Consider the following 22,817-nt stretch of genomic DNA (forward strand, 5'->3'; position numbering starts at 1 on the left):
GTTGGATTTAGAGATAATTAAGAGGCAATTCAGAAAATAAGGGGCCAATTCAAGTGTGAAGAGGTAGTATAATACCAATTACTTATATATTTAGATAATCTACGTGTATATTTATCATGTTATTATGTTTTTCTGCATACATCCAAGTTACAACTCGCTGAGCCTTCAAGGCAGGAGGAACTTCCAATTAATTTTGTAATATTCCTTAAGTATCTCACTTTTTATATTTTTCAAATTAAATTCTATTCTTGCAAAAGAAGTTCATTTCATGATTTTTATGTCTCTGTTGATTATGATCCTGCTGGTGCAAGCTCAGGCTTCACACCTTCGAAATGATCGGCGATCGATTATGTTCATGATATGGAGAGTGTTTAGCTGTCCTCAATAAAGTTTATAAAATATGTAAAAAAAAAGAGGAGAAATGACGTTTTAATTTCTTATGTATCGTTTATCACATTTTATATATTTTATATTTATGTATTTTGTATTTTGGGTGATGTTAACATACATCGGTTATTTTGGACCAACAACATTGTTTGCATAATTTCTCTTTTGTAACTTCAGACTTATCTTCAAGTTTATACAACTTATTATTTTGATTAAGGTTTTCACTGTCGGTTTTGCTTAATGTGTCTTCTGATCTTTTTATGTATTAAATGCTTAGATCTCAATAGACCAGATTAGTTAGTATACTTGAAAACTTCACTTGGTTAATTTGTCTTCTGGTCTTTTTATGTACTTGAGCATAGATCTCAATAGACTAGATTGATTAGTATGCTTGAAAATTTCACTTTATATTTGCATGATGCACTAACTTTATCATGTTATATTTTAATATGGTAAATATAAAGAACTTACATAGTTGTTATATGTTTCCCACTGAGTGGTTTTTCCTGTACATTAACTTGAATCATATTCATCATTTCCTAATCTCACCAAAATGCATTATTATTATTATTATTAACATCAAATCATCGGTGTATAATGCTCCAACTTAACATCAATCAATTGTTGGATTATGTATTACTTTTGGGATATATGTTAAATGGTTTCCACTAACTGGTGTTGTGTATGTGGTCCTCATTTGTTTCCATCCACTGTTGAATAAGTATTGGGGATTATAATTTAGATTTTAAATACTTGGGGATAATTTGTTTTCATTGTTAGGAAGTGATTTTTTTGTATTCTGATCTTTATATGCACTAGGGCTATGAATCCATGATCTGAATTGTGGAGTATGAAATCATTAAAATTACATTATACATTTGTGCCATATTGATGCAGTCGCAAGTGCACGGTTGTGCGAAGTAGTAAAAGATGTCGAACCGTAGAGACCAATGTGTTAAATATCGAATTCTATCCTATTAATGTATATATAGAGAAACCTAAAATATAGATTTTTGTAAAACAACTTAAAAGAAAAAGTACTTAAATGTAAACAGCTTATTCGAATAATCACTTAAATCTCAATTGGGGCAAGTAGGACCTAGGGTTATGGCTCTTACTCTAACACAATTTCACGATCCATGTAACTTCTATTACGAAAATTTCAAATAAATTATAGGAAATAGATAAATAAGGGCAATATCTACTTTCGCCAGCGTATTGACCTATCGACAATGAATAATACGTCTGCTTTCGCACGGCCGAATTATTCTTCGATGATTAATTACTTTTGCTAAGTTGTATATTTTCTAAAATTCGTCCAAGCGCTTTCGCTGTTTTGTACTAGGTTGTTTAAAAATTTGTGCTTCGGTATCGACACATATCGTTTTAGACTACAGTCAATACCTGAGAACCATTTACTTTCGTAACGAAGTTAGAATGTATGAGCTCAGATTATAAAATAAGTTTAAACTAAAATTCTCACAATCGATAGTGAAGGATCATACAAGGGGTCATAAGTAAATCCCCATAAACCCCTAGTCCATAATGAACTACTCACTCATGGTGAGGGCAAACAAAATCAAATTGGTACTCATTATCAAATTCATTACAAACAATTATACTAGATGAACAATTGAAGAAGAATGAATAATAAAACATGAATTATAATTAAGTTTTGATCCATAATTTCTCCCTCGGAGACTTAAGTTACAGAGAAAAAGAAGAATGAAAGTACGTAGAAACTTTTTGGAATAAAAACTGGATCCTAAAACTCATAACAGGTTATGAGTTTTATCGGGAAAAAAAAGTAAATAATGCACAAAATCCTTAGCTCAATGACTATTCAATCAAATTTGTAACATATCAGATATTTCCTAAGAGCCACAATAAAAGAGAATCAATCTAAATATGGAAACATAACATATCTTCCTCGCCCTCCTTCTATGGCCTGTAACAGCTGTTGCGGCCCACAACAGCTGCTACGGGTGGTCGTAGTAGATCTCTGACTTTTGTATGGGAGTTGAGAAAAAGAGTGCGCCTAGGGTTTCTAGGGTTTCTACTGCTACGGATGATCGTAGCAGCTACTATGGAAAAAAATTGACTTTTGTTGTTTTGTCTTGTTTTGCTTGATTTTGATCATTCTTGGTCTTGGATGCTTATTAGGCCCTGGAAATAGCAAGAATTCACAAACCAAAGCATATAACATGGTAACTGAAACTAAACAAAACATAATGTGATAAAATACTATGAGAAAATGACTAGAAATAACGATGTGAATACCATTTATCACATACCCCAACTAAACCATGTATTAACATCAATCAAGTTTTACCCACCGTGTTTCTTTGAATATAGTAACTATACTGAACTTGCATGTATGTTATTAGTTTGACAATTGACACTTAGTGGTTTTGCCTATGCATTTTTCATATTGCTTGTACCTCATTACCTAAACTCACCAAAATGCATCATTATGGTTTAAGCAAAAGTAATTGAGTATAATGCTCACCTTTTAAAATATCATGTTTAAATGAATGTACATATTTTCAAGTTGCTTTTGGATTTTTACACGTTGTTCTATTTCTAAATGCTAAAATATATGTTATACTTATGAGTTTATTGTCACTTTCATTCTATTCATGAGTTTTTTTTCAGAAAGTTAACAAATTCCTAATATTTACTAATATAGTAAATATGTTGTTGCTTTAAACGTTGATACGGGGAAGTTATTGGAAGTGAGTCTTAATCAATTTTAACCATAAAGAGAAAGAACAATGAGCTTCATATGTATGTAATCTTCCACTTAATGATTCAGTGTTTATAAAAACTATAGAATCTGTTATGCTTATATTATACTGCATTTGTTATCAAATGTATATGTTTGTATATCACTGTTGTAGCGGTAAATTCATGACCATCAAGCTATGGATAAGCTAGACGTCAATTAAACCAGAGTCGCTACCGCGCTTTTATTATTTCCAAGGGAAAAGGGAAAAGTACGAACAAAACCCAAAAATAAGAAGTTTTCAAATCAAAACTAATAAAATGTCAGAGATTACAGGTAAGGGGGTTGGTTACACAGAGGGAAGGTGTTAGCACCCAAAGTGTCCTAGGTACTCCTAGGGAGTCCTTTTTTGTGTGCATATATATTTTTGTACAAAATGATGTTTGCAATAAATAGAGTGGATGGATGATAAGAGAATTCATTAATTATATTTTTGTGTTTGACAAGACCTTCAAACTTGTGCATACGTACCAACATAAAAATGAGGGATCAAAACCTCGTAGTTCGTGGTAACAATTTCAAAGTGGATGCATTACTTTTAACAAAAATTTAAGTTTAACAAAGGCACAAAAAGCCTAAAAGTTTGAATGAGTGTTAATTATTTTTGTCTTTTGAAATTTTAAGTCAAGTATAGTTAAGTTCATTTACAAATTTGATTAAGAAAAGAGTTTAAAAAAATTCAATGGCATAAGGCCAAAGTTTCTAATTTGCAATATAGTCTAAGTTTAGAAATCACAGACAAAGAAGATTTTGAAAGAGGGGAGAGATTTTAAATTAAAGAAGTGAGGAAGAGATGAATAGACTAATCCTAAGCAAAAATTTAAAAATTAAGAGTTGAAAAGATCTGACAAATTGGCTGCAATCCAATAGATAAGAATGTCATATAGAAACCCAAATTTCCCTTGGACTTTAGAATCAAGCAATATCAATACACAAATAGCAAGATGAAGAGCAATACATCAAATAAAGATAGCCACATCCAAGCTTAGCAACTTCATGATCTCCTTCAAAATCTCTCATGCATCAGATGAACTCAAAGATAGACACTAGGTACAGGTTCAAAGTAACAGCTTCAATAAGACCATGTAGCAAATGAACTCAAATGGGATCACAATACTTGCTTCAGATGAAGTGTCAGATCACAAGCATTTGGTTTCATGAAAGTTGGCACTGGCCAAGTCCTTTTGCATAGGGAGTGTTGCCTAATTCTAAGTCCAATGTCCCATATCAAATCCAACAGTCCACACAGATGTCTTTTAGGGTTTTTGTTGTTATTATGTACATTAAGGTCAAAAGACCACAAAAACAAACAAGTATATACAATCATAATATAATCACAAAATGGGGCTTAAATGAGCAAAGTGAAAATGGTATTAAATTAAACAAGTTGAATGATATGAATAATGGCAAATGAATAAAGACTTAAAATTAAAGTGCATAAAAGTAAATGACTTGAAATTAAATGTTAGTTGTTAGTTGATTAGAAGTTAGTATTGTTTTTGCTTTTGTTTTGTTTAAGTCATTCTTTGGAGAACACTCAACCCATTATTCACAAGCATGGATCCTTGAATCAAGACATCTTTCAAAGGAAGGAAAAAATGTCAAGTTTCCATACAATACCATGAAAGAGGGGAGACTAACAATCTCACTTACTAGAATGTTATGCCTTTTGTGTCACAAATTTAGCGTTATGTTAAGCAATCGTAATTGGACTTATGTAAAAGTCACAACTATTTGAGGTCGGGCAATAGAAATTTTGGTATTAATGCATGTTAGAGATATGGTATTATGAACCATACTCCTAAAACATACCACAATTAAAAGAATATGCAAAAGAGGTGGACATAATCTCATCCACACTTATGTTAATTTTGCAATCAACTAGCCTTAGGATATAGAGACATCATATGTCCATGAAATGAATGAGAAGAGAATGAGATTGAGATGAAGAGGGAGGGAAAATGGAATCAACACAAATTGGTCAAAGGAGGAATTTTATCAAATTAAAATAATTCATTCATTTTTGGAGATGAAATGTACATTTCATCAATCCCCTAAATCCAATGATTTTAACTCATCAAACTCAAATCAACCTTGACCAAGGCCCAACAACACAAGTCAAACTCAACAAGTCAATATCAAAAGCTCAACACAATTTATTTTGCATTTAAATAATTAAAATCAATTAAATAATGCATTAAATTAAATTATGGTTGGTCAAAATCCCAAAACCTCATCAGAACACCAAATAAATGACCATGAGATTTATCATAGGTCAAACAAGGTCAAAGGACCTTGAAGATTTTTTTTATTAATAATGATCCAAAAAATAATTTTAATTCAGAAAATGAAAGAGGAGTTTATTTAATTTTTTTTTGGTGAAACTCTCATATTTTTTGGATCAATATTAAAATTAATATGAAATAATGAAAATAAACCAAATAAAATGAAAATCAGAAAATAGGAAAAAACGTGGACCACTTGATCTCCCTCATTAATTGAGGTGGCAAATCAAGTGGCTGCTAGTGTGCGTTTCATGGTGGAGTCAAGTCAAAGCGTTGTATGGATGGTATTCAAAACCAAGGCACGAGATTAAAACATTTGAAAAGGATCTTGTGGTTTGATAACATGAAATAATATCACATTTTTGGACTCGATTTAATTAAATTATATTATTATTCACTTAAATTTATTTCATTTTATTCGATATTACTTGGTATTTTTCCTTTTATTTGTCTCAGGTAGCTTATTTGAAGCACAAGTGAAAAAAGAAGAAAAGGAGGTGCAAAAAGAAATGAAGAGAAGCAAATTCCACCAAACCAAAGCCCAGCCCAAAAGTACTAGCGCTGAGCCTGTGACGAGCGCCACACATGGTGTGACGAGCGTCACGCCCTGCTGCCTTGTGTTACGAGCGTAACACATGGTGTGACGGACGTCACACCATTCCCCTATATTTTTGGCTTCAGAAGCGCAACAGAGGCACGTTGAAGCCTATTGTTACGCTTGACCTGGGAGACGTGAAGACCACTTTTACGGAAGGAGTTTTGGGAAACCGTTACAAATTGGGACAATATCAATAGAGCTCAAGGAGAAAACCCTGAGTCTCTCCTTTTCGTGCTTTTTCTTTGCCAGCCGCGCAAGCATATTTTACAGCATTGTTTTTTTTTTTTTACAGTTTTTACTTTTCTTTGCAATCTCTATTTTCTTTTCCAATCAATCTTTCAGCACTTAATTAATTTTATTTTTTTCACACAATAGTTTCTACACCGGAAACTATTGTGTATCTTTTACCGGATCTAACCTTACGTCAGACCCTAGGTTTTTCTTTCCTTCACTTTTATTTTCCTGTCCGATTGAAGAATTCAAGAACAAATCCAACCGGTCTGTGGTGGAGTGTTCATGACTGCTATTAATTACTCAGGTTCTTTAATTATTGTTTGAATTTATATATGTCCTGCTTTATTGTTTATTTACATTATTTGCCTGAGATGTTTCTATTTAAGCTTGATGATTGTTTAGATCTGTTTAGCATGTCTGACTAATTTATTTAGGTATCGGTATGTAAAGTAAGCGGAATGAAGGAATCAAAACTAAGTTGGTTTAATTATGCTTAAAAATAAAATCACTCTTTTTATGGTCTCAATTTACAAGTTTAATACCAAGGTTTTTGTACGAGAGTAAAAGACTAAAGAAGTTAAAATCAATAGAACGAAAGTTTGAGTTTTTAACTGGACAGTGTAAATTGAACATTAATTCTAGATCAGGGCGAAAGCAATTTTTAGAGTTAATTAAATTCTAATCTTTTTCAAAAAGTATTTTTAAAAGTTAAATGTGAGGACGAGAGTTAAGCATTTGAATTTAATTGTATAATCTAAGTCAACAGAGCGAGAGTTTGAGACGAGGGTGTTTAAACGGTTAATATTTTCTTAAAAAGAGTTTCTATAGATTCTATTGTTTTCAAAAAGTGATTTTGGACTTAACTAATAAGTGACAGCTACGTTAATATAAAGTCATAGTCTATTCAACAGAGCGAGAGTTTGAGAAAAGGCTTTTAATCAATAGTGTCTACTGAAAAGATTTATTTTAAAACCAAGAAACCAACGAAGATTTGATTCCCTAATTACGACGAACTACATACTGATATCCGCTTAATTGATATTTAATTTAGATCTTATTTTACTTTTAACTTTTCCCCCCGAAACAATCAAAATATCGTCCGCCTTAGCATTACGAAGTAACCTTAGAAAACGGTATATCGATTCATAAGTCCCTGTGGGATCGATATCTTTTAAAACTACGCGATAGAACTGTGCACTTGCAGTTAGTACCCCATTCGACTCATAAAGTCGCGATCAAGTTTTTGGCGCCGTTGCCGGGGACTTTTATTTAGTCGATATCGTAACTCTTCTGTTACGCTGTAGAGACTAAGGCATTTTTATTTTCTTTCGTTGATTTGTATGCCACACACTCGCTCACAAGGCGAGCCGTTTTACTTACGAATCAACGACATCGAACTATATCTCCGAGTCTTACGACGAATTCGGGAATATCGTGCCGCAAACAATCTCCCTCCTATCGAAGTGCCCGATCTCAAAAATCTTCTTCCTTCACCAATACCTGAGATGGCAGAACCAGCTCGCGCTCTTCGAGATTACGCCGCTCCATCGCAAGATGAGCCGCATTCGAGTATTGCTCCACCCGCTATCTAAGCAAACAACTTCGAACTTAAACCTTCTCTGTTGCAGGCAGTGCAACAAAATCAATTCTCTGGAAATCCTACCGAGGATCCAAACCTTCATTTATCCGTATTTGTCCAATACGCTGATACTGTTAAAGCTAATGGTGTCACTTCAGAGGCAATTCGACTTCGCCTTTTTCCTTTCTCGTTAAGAGATAAAGCTAGAAGATGACTTCAGTCTCTTCCTTCCAACTCAGTTACCACATGGAACAAGTTGAAGAAAGTCTTCCTTGCCCGATATTTTCCTCTAAGCAAAACAGCTATGTTGAGAGCCCAGATAAATGGATTTAAACAGAAAGATAACGAGTCTCTTTTCGAAGCATGGGAAAGATACAAAGACATGATGAGACTTTATCCACACCATGGTTTAGAGGACTGGTTAGTGATTCATACCTTCTATAATGGTCTCTTGTACAACACAAGGTTAACAATAGACGCCGCAGCAGGTGGTGCACTTATGGATAAACCTTATGTCGATGCTTATCAACTTATCGAAAGCATGGCCCAAAATCATTATCAGTGGGGAAGCGACCGAGCAATGGTAGAGAAACCTCAAACGAAAAGTGGCATGTACGAGATAAGTAGCCTTGATCATGTTAATGCAAAAGTGGAAGCCCTGGCCCAGAAAATTGAAAGTTTGAATGTATCACCTCCAACCACCGTGGTTGCCGCAACTCAAAATTGCGAAGTCTGTGGAATCCAAGGTCATACTTCTGCTGATTGTCAACTCCTAACCGGAATCCAAGCAGAACAAGTGAATTATGCTCAAGGAAATCCCTACTCACACACCTATAACTCAAATTGGAAGAATCATCCTAATTTTTCATATAAGAGTAATAATGCTTTATACGCACCAGGACAAACTCCAAATCAAGCCCCAGCTATACCTCCTAGATATCAAAAGCCGACCCCATCTACACCTAACAATAATGTTCCTAGAAAATCCAACTTGGAAATCATGATGGAGAACTTCATAGCTTCTCAACAGCAAACCAATAAAGATTTCTTAAACCAAAATATACACACTAGCGAACAAATCAAACAACTAGCAAGTAAAGTAGATGCCTTGGCTACCCATAACAAAATGCTGGAAACACAAATATCACAAGTAGCTCAACAGCAAGCGCCTACTGCTGCCCCAACTGGTGCATTTCCTGGACAGCCCCAACCTAACCCGAAAAGCCACGCTCATGCAATCATACTAAGAAGTGGAACGAAAGTGGAAGGACCAGTAGATCCAAGAAATGAAAACCAAAACTCTAAGAAGTCAATTGAGGAAGAAAGTACACCTAAGGAAAAGGAAGAGAGTAATAAGGAAACCGTAGAAAAGAAAGGACCTTATGTACCTCCACCACCTTATAAACCACCTATCCCTTATCCTCAAAGGCTTATTAAAACCAAAGATGCGGGCCAATTTAAAAAATTTGTTGACCTACTGAAACAGTTAAACGTCACAATTCCATTTACAGAAGCTATTACGCAGATGCCCTCATATGCTAAGTTCTTAAAAGAAATTCTTTCTAATAAAAGGAAACTTGAAGATAGCGAAACTGTTACACTCACTGCTGAATGTAGCGCTATAATCCAGAATATGCCTCCTAAACTTAAAGACCCAGGTAGTTTCTCTATACCCTGTCACATAGGAAAATTTGTCATAGATAAAGCCTTATGCGATTTAGGAGCCGGTATTAGTGTTATGCCCTTATCCATATGCAAGAAACTGGAAATGGGAGAATTAAGACCAACTAAAATGTCTGTGCAACTAGCAGATCGTTCTGTTAGATATCCTGTAGGAATTCTTGAAAACGTTCCCGTGCGCATAGGTCAATTCTACATCCCAACCGATTTTATAATTATGGACATTAGAGAAGACGAAGTTACACCCATTATATTAGGAAGACCATTCTTAGCAACTGCCGGTGCGATCATAGACGTAAAACGAGGACGACTCACTTTCGAAGTAGGAGAAGAGAAAATTGAGTTCATTCTTTCCCAATTTTTGAAAGCACCTGCAATAGATGACACATGTTACTTCATGGATATCATCGATGAATGCATAAAAGAAACAGAGTTAGAAAAGGACAAATCGTCTGAATATCTTGTAGAAGACAAACTCAACCAATGTTTAGCAATAACACCGGATCCTACGCAATGCCTTAAGAAACCAACCCTAGACCTGAAAACACTTCCCAAAAATCTGAGATATGAATTCCTAGACCTAGAACTTGAACGACCAGTGATAGTTAATGCAGACCTAGGAAAACTCGAAACCGAAAAACTCCTGCATATCTTAAGAAAATATCCAACCGCACTAGGATACAACATCACCGACCTTAAAGGAATAAGTCCTTCTATTTGTATGCACCACATCATGCTAGAAGAAGACTGTAAAACCTCTAGGGAACATCAGAGGAGACTGAACCCTATCCTGAGTGAGGTAGTGAAGAAGGAAGTAACCAAGTTATTAGAGGCAGGTATCATATATCCTATATCTGATAGCAAATGGGTTAGTCCTGTACACGTAGTACCGAAGAAAGGAGGTATAACAGTTATTGAAAATGAAAAAGGGGAAACTATAACCAAACGAATCGAATCGGGATGGAGAATATGCATTGACTATAGGAAACTAAACAAAGCAACCCGAAAGGATCATTTCCCTTTACCATTCATTGACCAGATGTTAGAACGATTAGCAAAACATTCTCATTTCTGCTATCTAGACGGTTACCCAGGCTTCTTTCAAATACCAATTCATCCTGATGACCAAGAAAAGACAACATTCACGTGCCCTTTTGGCACTTTCGCTTATAGACGAATGTCGTTTGGCTTGTGCAATGCTCCCGCAACCTTCCAAAGGTGCATGATGGCAATATTCGCCGATTTTCTCGAAAATATCATGGAAGTATTTATGGATGACTTTTCCGTATGCGGGCAAAGCTTTGAAGAATGTCTTGAAAACCTAGAAAAAGTTCTGGAACGATGTGTAAAAGTAAACCTAGTACTTAATTGGGAAAAATGTCACTTCATGGTACAAAAAGGAATTGTTTTAGGACATATCATCTCAAATAGAGGAATTGAAGTAGACAAAGCCAAAATAGAGGTAATCGAAAACCTTCAACCTCCGAAAACTGTGAGAGAAGTACGAAGCTTCTTAGGACATGCCGATTTTTATCGACGATTCATTAAAGACTTCTCTAAAATAACTAAACCTTTGACCGGACTATTGATGAAAGATGCTGAATTCATCTTCGACAACAAATGTTTAGAAGCATTCCAGACGCTTAAACAAGCATTGATCTCCGCGCCCATAATGCAGACACCAGATTGGAATGAACCATTCGAAATAATGTGTGATGCCAGTGATTACGCCGTGGGCGCTGTTTTAGGACAACGAAAGGATAAAAAGCTTCACGTCATATATTATGCAAGCAGAACTCTAGATGAAGCACAAATGAATTACGCCTCAACCGAGAAAGAACTATTAGCAGTAGTGTTTGCACTAGATAAGTTTCGTTCTTACTTGGTTGGAGCCAAAATAATCGTTTACACCGACCACGCTGCTATCAAGTACCTCTTAACAAAAAAGGATGCTAAACCTAGACTCCTAAGGTGGATCCTGTTGCTACAAGAGTTCGATTTGGAAATCAAAGATAAAAAAGGAACTGAAAACGTAGTAGCAGATCACCTCTCTAGACTTGAAAACCTGGAACCGGAAACAACATCGATCAACGATGATTTCTCGTACGATAAACTTATAGCTAGTTTGGAAGAAAATAAAGCTGATAAACAGGTAGAAACCACCTTAGCTATATGTGTAACACCATGGTACGCTGATCTCGTCAATTATTTAGCTGCCGGAATAGTTCCACCTACTTTATCCTACCAGCAAAAGAAACGATTTTTCTATGACATAAAACACTATTACTGGGATGACCCTTTACTTTTCAAAAGAGGCCCCGACGGTATTTTCCGTCGGTGTATACCTGAAGAAGAGGTAGAAAATATAATCCAACACTGTCACTCCGCTCCTTATGGTGGACATGCAAGTACATCTAAAACCTGTTCCAAAATCCTACAAGTCGGTTTTTATTGGCCAAATATATGGAAGGATGTGCATGCGGCTATCAAGAAATGTGATAGATGTCAACGCACAGGAAACATATCTAGACGTGACGAGATGCCACAAAAGGGCATTTTGGAAGTAGAGATTTTCGACGTATGGGGAATAGACTTCATGGGACCTTTTTCGTCTTCTTTCGGTAACAAGTACATACTCGTAGCGGTTGACTACGTATCAAAATGGATTGAAGCTATAGCTTCTCCAACAAACGACACACGAGTAGTAACTAGACTCTTTAAGAATATAATATTTCCAAGATTCGGTGTCCCGAGAATAGTAGTTAGTGATGGTTGATCGCATTTCATATCCAAGGTACTCGAAAAACTACTGTTTAAGTATGGCGTAAGGCATAGAGTAGCGACACCTTACCACCCTCAAACCAGTGGGCAAGTGGAAGTGTCTAATAGAGAAATCAAACAAATATTGGAAAAAACAGTCACCACCTCAAGAAAAGACTGGTATTGAAATTACCAGAAGCTTTATGGGCGTATCGAACTGCTTACAAAACTCCCATAGGGACAACCACATTTAAGCTTATTTATGGAAAATCTTGCCACCTCCCGGTAGAATTGGAACATAAGGCCTAATGGGCTATTAAAAATCTAAATTTAAACTATAAAGCCGCCGGTGAAAAGCGAATCCTCGATATAAACGAATTGGAAGAACTCAAACGAGACGCTTATGAGAATGCCAGAATCTACAAAGAAAGAACAAAACAATGGCACGACAAGCGCATATCAAGGAAAATCTTCGAACAAGGCGATACAGTCCTGTTATTCAACTCTAGGCTAAAGTTATTCCCGGGAAAACTACGATCTAGATGGTCAGGTCCTTTTCAAATTACTAATGTTTTCCCCAGTGGAGCGGTGGAAATTAAAGGAAAATCCATTGAACCGTTTATCGTAAACGGGCAGCGTCTAAAACATTATCATCATACAGAGAACCTTGAAGATTCACAAGTCCTGCACTTAGACGTAGTGCCCCCAAATCTTATAAATTATATTTGATAGTTTATTGTCGAGCTTGCGACATTAAACAAAGCGCTTAGTGAGAGACAACCCACCAATATTTATATTTTCATTTCTTACTTAATTATTCTTTTAAATTTTATTTAGTATTCATTCTTAATCTATTTTAATTTTTCTTCTTCTATTCTTTCGGCATTTGGCCAAATCTGGACTAAAACTCTTGTTTTTCCTTTTTTCTAGCTAACACTAACCTGATGGGACAAATTGATCGTATGAGTATCAAATTCAGAGGGAAAGCTCAGAAACAAAAGTTTGAGGAACTAGCAGAGAGAGAGATGTTACCTAGTTTGTACGCTGATGACTAGGCAATGACTGCCCTTGGACTAAAAGAGAGTGTCTTGTATTTGCTGAGTCAAATAGGGTGGGAAACCACTCCTATCCGTAGACAATTCGTCACTTATCGGAGACTGACTCTAGAATTCCTTAGTTCTCTGATCTATCTACCCATCCATGGAAAAGGAATAAGCAGAGGTTTCATTCAGTTCAGAATGTTCAACATGGAGTATCAATTTAACATCCAAGATTTTACCAACCTTTTAGGTTTCCCTACCTCCCTTGATACATTCACAGTAAGCCAAGAAGAACTTTTTGAATACAGAGAACTTGAACACTTTTGGGGAAGCTTGACTGGAAATGACGATCCCGAGGAACATGAGTTTCTTTCTGGAAACATACATAACCCGACCTTTCATTATTTCCATAAGATCCTGACCCACACCATATTTGGGAAGAAGTCAAACAGTACCTTAGTTTCACGTGATGAACTCTTCATCATATTTTGTGCTTCCCAGAACCGTCCAGTAAACGGTGCCACTTTTATGTTGGCAAATTTTGACCGCCTTATCCAAGATGAGCGAGCACCAATTTAAATAGACGGCTTGATAACCATGATTGGTAATGCTATCGGATTACGTCAACCTATGCTTGACTTAAGCCCTTTTTGTGGCATTGCGACTATGAGTATACCCTTCCTCTTCAACACTATGTTTATAGCAAACCTAGGGTCTGAAGAGTTTGAGCTTATAATTAACAACCAATTTCTTTGCCTATTCACCTTGCCTAGTCCAAGGACTAGTGTTCATAACCGCAATAACTGGCTCTACAATCTGAACGCAACACCCTCTTCCGCTAGATCTACTGAATCCATCCAGGACTATGAGATTTGTGACGACCAGATCCCTTATGCTGAATCTGACCCTCAGACACCATTTGGCTATTATGATATTGATCCTCCTCCTCAACCTGCCCCAACCGAAGAATCGACAATACCCGATCTTAGACATCATGTGCCCGGAGCTAATTATAACACCACCATTCAGGCTTTGATGTCAGAACAGGACGCCCTCAGAGAAGAGTTAGCTAGCATGAGACAAGAATTTCTGGGATACATGAACAGTATGACAAAGCAGTTCCACGAGTTGCTAAACCGTGTTAACTCCTTTGCTCCTCCGGCCAGAGATCATGCAGATGGATAGAAGTTGTTTTTCTTAGTTACTTAGTTTCAGTTAGGCTATTCATTAATTTTGTTTCAAATTATTTTAGTATTTGTTTTTCTTTCGCATGTTTACTTTTGTCTTCCAATGTTACATTATGATTATTTTATGAAGCTATTGATTTATTTACTTTATTATGACTTATGCAAATATCTATCAATAATGCTCTCTATTGTTGCCACCTACATGACTTATTAAAGATATATATTATGAAAGTAGAATAACATGAAAGGCAATTTAAAAGTATCACAATAGCAAAATAAAATAAACATATGCATAACAAAATAACAACAATAAAATATAATGATAAAAACAAAGTACGTTGCAAGAATGCCTGTGTGACGAGCGTCACACAAATCCATTACGGTCGTCACACCAAGTGCCTGTGACGCCCGTAACATTCCTGTCACGAGCGTGACACCGTCTGACTATGTGAACGTTACTAACCGTTGGGATACGACCGTTACACCATCCCACCTTTTTACCTTCCCCATTTATTCACATTTACCCACATTTATTTACTTTTCAACCACTCCCTTTCCAACTCCCAAAATTTTTCCTATAAATACCCACCATACCTTTCTCCATACACCACAAACCATTCTATAAAATCAATTTCATTTCCCTTCTCTCCTTATTACCTCTTTCAAACCACTTATCGGTATGGCGGGAAACCAAGATTTCGGAAATATCATCTTCCGATCCGAAGATGAAAATTATCAAAGGGAGCAGTTTGAGCGTTTCCAACAGCGAGGTGTCCAGTCCACCAGGTATCCTGATTTACATTGTTTACAAGAATTAGGATTACTTCAAGGTATAGAATGGATGCTCCGCATGGCTGATTTAACCTTTCTTTGCACTCATAATCAACCTACCTACCCCGCCCTAACCTTAGAATTTTTAAGTTCCTATTCGTACAACACTCCTACCGGTGAAGACGAGTACTTAACCGGTACCGCAACCTTCCGCATGTTCAACACCGAGTACTCCCTATCCCAAAGCCAATTGAGCACCATGCTACAATTCCCTGTAGAAGGTCAAGTCCACCCTAGGATACCTCCGAACTCCCAGTGGCATATAAACGCCTTCGACCTCTTTAGAAAAATTTCCGGTGTGGAAACCAACAACTGGGATGTATTACTTGCTTCACATATACATAATCCAACTATCCGGTACTTCATCCGCATCCTGCAAAACACTATTTTTGGTCGACCGAACAACAGCAAAGTCAACGCCAAGGAATTATTTTTCCTCCACTGCGTCTTTGCAGCAGATACACAGGTAAACGCTGCCTCCTTTCTATTTCATCATATCCGCACCCTATGTGCTAGAAGCCGTCAACCTTTTGTAATTGGTGGATTAATCACCACCATAACACTTGGCTTAAATCTTGGGGATCAACTTCAGAATTTATAATCTCTCCCACCCCTATTGATGGATATAAGCTACTGTCGGTCCAGTCGCCTAATCAAAAACAGGGTAGGCGTAGGGTATTACCTTATGGTGAACAACCAGGAAGTCCCAAGTGTTGTTTTACCCAACATTTCCCTAACAGATGTCACCAATCCCAACTGTCACATCTATAATATGAATGCTCCCGAAGCCACCGAGCCTACACAAGCAAACCCGCCTTCAGACGAGTTTGCCGAAATGGAGCAGGGTGATCAGGTTCCTGCACAACAATCAGTCCCGCTCAACCCTTCCGATAATGCAGCTGGTCCATCCTCACGACGTCGTCGACGAAGAAGGCCAGCAACCAACGACGACATCATGGATGCTATCGATGGTATGCAAGCGCAGAATCTCGAAGTGATGCAGATGATGCGCCAGATGCAACAACAACAGGAAGCGAGGAATGCAATAACCGACCAGCGGTTCACTGAGTTGCTCAGCAGGTTTGATGATTTGGAAGTACGTCAAAGATCACCAGGTCCAAGAACACGCGGCGGAAGGCAACATTGACTTTAGTTTCTTTTTCTTTTTGTATTTCTTTTGTTTTCTTTGAAACATTGGGGACAATGTTTCATTTAAGTGTGGGGGGGAAAACCTTGTTCGTTAAATCCTCCCTTTTCAAGTATGTTATCTTTCCCTTTTCATTGTTATTACCTTTTCTTTTTAAAAAAAAATATATATTTATAATACATATTTATTCTAAATTAAGTCCCTAGTGTGAGAAAAATTTCTATTATCTATTCCCTCAAATTTTCATGAGCCATAACAAAAATTCAACACACTCAGTAAATATAAAGGTTGCTTATTTTATCAAACTTGAGTGAAATCAAGACAAAATTATTACCATACCAACCTCTAAACAAACCTCAACATGTTAGATCAGAAAGGTACCTGTTATACAAGTCCCTGGACTTTTAACTTTATAGTAACCCCGAGTAGTTTATACAAGAAGTCAGCACCATCTTAATAGCAAACTACGTGGAGGGCCGATGAATATAAGTGAATGATTCCCAAAATAAAATAAAAATAAAAATATATATATCAGGAAATGCACTAACTAAGTTAGGTGATCCTTACCAGATCATTTAATCTAAAGGCTGCATATCATATGAGAGCATAATACGAAAGATCCATTATGAGTTGGTTCAGCAGGTATCTGGTGCTGAACTTGGTAGGGCGGACTACGGTTCGATCCCCCGCAATTTGCAATGGACCGAAAAAAAACGAAGTTATCCGACTTAGGTACCAGAGCTTCAAGCTAAAAAGGGGATCAGAATCACTAACCGGTCACTCCACTATGTGCGCAAAACGATAAAGGGCTTAATGTGATTTCGCTAGAATGAAAACGGGTGAAATAAGAGTAAAAGAGCTAGGCTGGTTATAATAGCATGACTCAAACTGATTTGCATGAGGTAAGGTTATCAGACGTTATAATGGTAGTTCTTGATGTCAAGATTAGACTCAGGTTATTTCTAAACAAGGTTTACCTGCAACCTAGTACGAATTGATGTGTGTTGTGAAATTTCATCTGGCCAAACTTTTAAAACGATTTCTATACTTTATCTTGTTTGAGGACAAGCAAAGATCTAAGTATGGGGGAGTTTGATAACATGAAATAATATCACATTTTTGGACTCGATTTAATTAAATTATATTATTATTCACTTAAATTTATTTCATTTTATTCGATATTACTTGGTATTTTTCCTTTTATTTGTCTCAGGTAGCTTATTTGAAGCACAAGTGAAAAAGGAAGAAAAGGAGGTGCAAAAAGAAATGAAGAGAAGCAAATTCCACCAAACCAAAGCCCAGCCCAAAAGTACTAGCGCTGAGCCTGTGACGAGCGCCACACATGGTGTGACGAGCGTCACGCCCTGCTGCCTTGTGTTACGAGCGTAACACATGGTGTGACGGACGTCACACCATTCCCCCATATTTTTGGCTTCAGAAGCGCAACAGAGGCACGTTGAAGCCTATTGTTACGCTTGACCTGGGAGACGTGAATTTATATATGCCCTGCTTTATTGTTTATTTACATTATTTGCCTGAGATGTTTCTATTTAAGCTTGATGATTGTTTAGATCTGTTTAGCATGTCTGGCTAATTTATTTAGGTATCGGTATGTAAAGTAAGCGGAATGAAGGAATCAAAACTAAGTTGATTTAATTATGCTTAAAAATAAAACCACTCTTTTTATGGTCTCAATTTACAAGTTTAATACCAAGGTTTTTGTACGAGAGTAAAAGACTAAAGAAGTTAAAATCAATAGAACGAAAGTTTGAGTTTTTAACTGGACAGTGTAAATTGAACATTAATTCTAGATCAGGGCGAAAGCAATTTTTAGAGTTAATTAAATTCTAATCTTTTTCAAAAAGTATTTTTAAAAGTTAAATGTGAGGACGAGAGTTAAGCATTTGAATTTAATTGTATAATCTAAGTCAACAGAGCGAGAGTTTGAGACGAGGGTGTTTAAACGATTAATATATTCTTAAAAAGAGTTTCTATAGATTCTATTGTTTTCAAAAAGTGATTTTGGACTTAACTAATAAGTGACAGCTACGTTAATATAAAGTCATAGTCTATTCAACAGAGCGAGAGTTTGAGAAAAGGCTTTTAATCAATAGTGTCTACTGAAAAGATTTATTTTAAAACCAAGAAACCAACGAAGATTTGATTCCCTAATTACGACGAACTACATACCGATATCCGCTTAATTGATATTTAATTTAGATCTTATTTTGCTTTTAACTTTTCCCCCCGAAACAATCAAAATATCGTCCGCCTTAGCTTTACGAAGTAACCTTAGAAAACGGTATATCGATTCATAAGTCCATGTGGGATCGATATCTTTTAAAACTACACGATAGAACTGTGCACTTGCAGTTAGTACCCCATTCGACTCATAAAGTCGCGATCATGGTTCAAATGAGTGTCAGCACACCGCCGGAGCCAAAGCTCCGATCTCCTTCTCCATTGAGCTTCACCGGACTGGTTTACTCACAACCATCACCAAAATTAAAAAGAAGGACATGAATTTAAAGTAAAAATGCTCAGGAGCTCGAATTTGGCCTCAATTTCTCCTAACTCCAAGTATATTGAAAGATACAGGGAGTTGAATTCTAAGATGTATGATCTGAGTTGCTTCGATTTGACCTCAAAGCAACTTAATCTTGTTGCCTACATTGGTAGGACTTCAGACGACCAAAGATCAAGAAGAATTATGGAGAATTAAGTGAGAATTGAAGGGATGAAAATTTCTAGAAAATACCTTCAATGCAGGTCTGTATTCAATCGATCTTGCTCTTGGTTGCCATTGATCTTGCTCAGGACACTTGATGGAGTGGAATTGAATGATCAGAAGGCACATGACTCTTGGAGTTTTGAATCTCAAAACAGTGAGATTCAAACTCAATTTCCAATGGAAATTATCAAGGTTATCCTTTGAAATGAGAGGGTTTGAAGGTTTAGAATCAAAGCTGGCGTGCAGGGTCCTCAATTCTGATGGCAAGGGGTTTTATTTATAGCCATATGGATTGATATTTGCACACTTGAAATTGAAATTCTGGCGTAGTCAGATTTCAGATGTTCTACTCCAAGTTATGACATCTGATCTAACATTGCTACAAATACAGCAAGATAGTTATACACTTCAAACCCAGTACTGATATGCACATATTCACAGATGTCACGACATCTGCTACTATATCACCATAGTACGGAAGAACACCCAGTTCTGTCCATCTGGTACAAAGACACAACAGAGATCAACCATAGCACTTGCTTCTGTTGAGCCTGCACAGTTATCAGCATGATGTCTCAACATTGATTTGAACATCACCTGTTACAGCATTACAGGTTTACCTTATTTTATAACAGACAAAATTATAACATGCAGAAGGTAAACAACACAAGTAATTGTTAACCCAGTTCGGTGCAACATCACCTACGTCTGGGGGCTACCAAGCCAGGAAGAAGATCCACTATCAGTAGTATTAATTCAAAGCTAAACTCACCCGTTTACAACTCTTCACTTAATCCCTACCCAATGCAATCTATACCTAGGAACTCCTAGATAGAAACCTCCAGTTTCCTTTCCTATCACTACAAATACAATGTAATGTTAACACACCTTGAACTTGCTTCACAGCTTCATTCAAGAACAAAATCACTCTTGCCTACAGGCTTTGAGTTACAAACACTCTCAGGATTTACCACTGAGAAACACATGGTAACCATCCCACGGGTTGGGAGGTTTACCTTACACACACCCCTAAATTTTCATTCTAAGAGGCTTACAAATACTAGGTTACAAAGTGCTATTTATAACCTAATCACCCAACTGGATTTGGGCCTTCAGAAAATCGCAGCAACTTGTTCTTTGCTGTTACAAAGTCAGCAGAAACTTTCTGCTACAAACAAGGTCTTCAATCCTAAAATCTCTCCATATATATCTCCTTATTTTGAGCCTATATATATTCCAAGACCTCCACAAATAATGCCACATAGGATTCTAACTAATTTCCAGATATTAGTGTGCTAACAAATAGGCTATTTGTTAGGTTCCTTAATTGTAGCTTGGTTGTTGGTTTCCTGGATTTTAACCTGAGAAGAATGCTGAAACAGAAAAACTAAACAACCTACAATATAGCATATGCTGTCAGGAATGAATGTCACAACATTCAGCTTGACATCAAGGACCATATGCTAAGTCTGTTTTTCCTGAAAACAGACTGTACATAATTTGCTGAACTGTACAGGACCAACCTGTCCATTCTACAGTAGCAGCTTACAATAATAAATGTCAAGGCATCCAATTTGACATTTACACATTTAGCCTTAAGTCAGTTCTGTTTTCCTCTTGAAGAACAGACTCAGAAACATACTGAAGTGTAGCAGAACTCCACTCTGTTTATTGTTCAATATATGCTGTCAATGATGAATGTCATAACATCCAGTTTGACATTCAGACAGTAGGCCTTATGCCAGGTCTGGTATTTCCTTGATAACCAGACTGGAAATAAACACTGAGTTCTAACAGAACACCAACTGTTCTATTCCTCAGTATTTGCTGACAGGGATGAATGTCACCACATCCAATTTGACATTCAACAAATCCTGTATTAGCTAATCCTGCAGTAAACTACTCAAGTGTGTCATGACATCAGTCAAGACATCAGAGTACAGTTAGATATTCTAACCTACAATGCAGTCACACCTTCACACCATGTCATGACATCAGTCAAGACATTAGAATCCAGCTAGTGTTTTACCATACAATGCAGCCAATTAAACACCTACAGAAATGAAGACCCAAAACTAGTAATGTGCATTGCATGTGTGCATGGGCATGTGATAGGCCCATGTAATCACTCCTTCTGGTCCATAATTAAGTACAAACATTGCTGAAGTCATGTTGGAAAGCTATGCATTTGTGTATGAAAGTTTCAAGCTCACTTATGCCAAATGATGATCCAATGTTCAAGCCATGCACAGGTCACTCATATCTTATCTAAATGGGATGAAATTGAACTCTTTGGAAAGTTTAGATCAAGAGGAACAACTTTCATGTTTAACACTTTTTCATTTGAAGCTTTTATCATGATGAATTTTGAGGTGGAAGTTGGGAAAATCAAACATGTCAAAAAAAATTCTAAGTGTCAAGCCATATGTTCACTTATTCCACCTGGCTAACTTTTTATGTGAGCTTCAAATGAAAAAGTTTCCTTCATCAAAGTTGTATATCTCTCAAAGTCCTTCAAAATTCTCACCAATTTGACCTTATTTGGATTTAATATGAAGGCGTTAGGCATTTTTGAAGTTGAGGAAAATCACTTGTTCAATGGCATTGGTCCAAAATGACCTATAATGTATTCTCATATCACATGCATATAAAAGTTGAATTTTCTCTTCCTCCAAACATCAAAGTTGAATTATACATATTGAATTTGATTTTGCAACTTGGAAATCTTTCATATCATAAAAATTGAGCAAGTTATGGCCTTGAGAGGTTGACCTCCAAATTAGGGTTTAGACAAAATGACCTATAGTCTTTCACCATAAAAAATGACTTTCCAAGAAAAACTAGCTCTAGATATCAACATGAAAGTTGTTTGGAATATCATTTAGAGTAATGTTTCTCTTGGAATCATTTTCATATGATAAAAACTGTAGGAGATAAGGTCTAGGGAACCCCGATTTTGATCAGATGAATTCCTCTGGTCAACCACCATGAACCAACTTGATAGCTTGCCATTCTCTTGACTTTTGGGACTCATGGAGGATAGTATATGCATAAGATGATGGAATTTGAAGTATCCCTTGAAATATTTAACCAATTTGTGAAGAAGTTTGTTGAAGAAGTTACACAAGATACCCAGATGAATTAGGGTTTCCAAGGCAAACCAACTCCAAACTCTTGATGATTTCTGATCAAAATAACATGTGAAGACCATGGGGATTCATATATGATACTTAGAGCCATAGTTAACCAATCTTGATTTAGCTATTTGCACTGAGGGTCTTAAACCTTATATGTGAGCTTGATAGATCAAAGGTGAGCAGATGCCCTACCTACAAAAGAGTTAGTTTATACAAAGACATATTTTTGGTATTTTGGTTAGTAAAGATAATAAAATACAAAGTATGATACAATCAAATGTGCTTGGTGATCTCTCCCAATGGAAACTCAATGAATGAGGGGTAAGGAGGATGCCAAGGTGTGATCTCAATGCTAATGCATATGATGAGATAACATGAGGGATCTTATGGTCAAAATTGGGGTCTTACAACTGCCCCTATTTAAGGACGTTCTAAC

General features: G+C 36.5%; 1 non-coding gene across 1 annotated transcript; it reads right to left on the minus strand.

The window, feature by feature from the left end:
- Positions 1-8,172: 8,172 nt before the first annotated feature.
- On the minus strand, positions 8,173-8,279 carry LOC127116221 (small nucleolar RNA R71). The gene has a single exon (XR_007801191.1). It is a non-coding gene; the product is annotated as a small nucleolar RNA R71 (small nucleolar RNA).
- Between the last annotated feature and the right edge of the window lie 14,538 nt (positions 8,280-22,817).

The sequence above is a fragment of the Lathyrus oleraceus genome, chromosome 1 (assembly GCF_024323335.1).
Source record: "Lathyrus oleraceus cultivar Zhongwan6 chromosome 1, CAAS_Psat_ZW6_1.0, whole genome shotgun sequence".
NCBI lineage: Eukaryota > Viridiplantae > Streptophyta > Magnoliopsida > Fabales > Fabaceae > Lathyrus > Lathyrus oleraceus.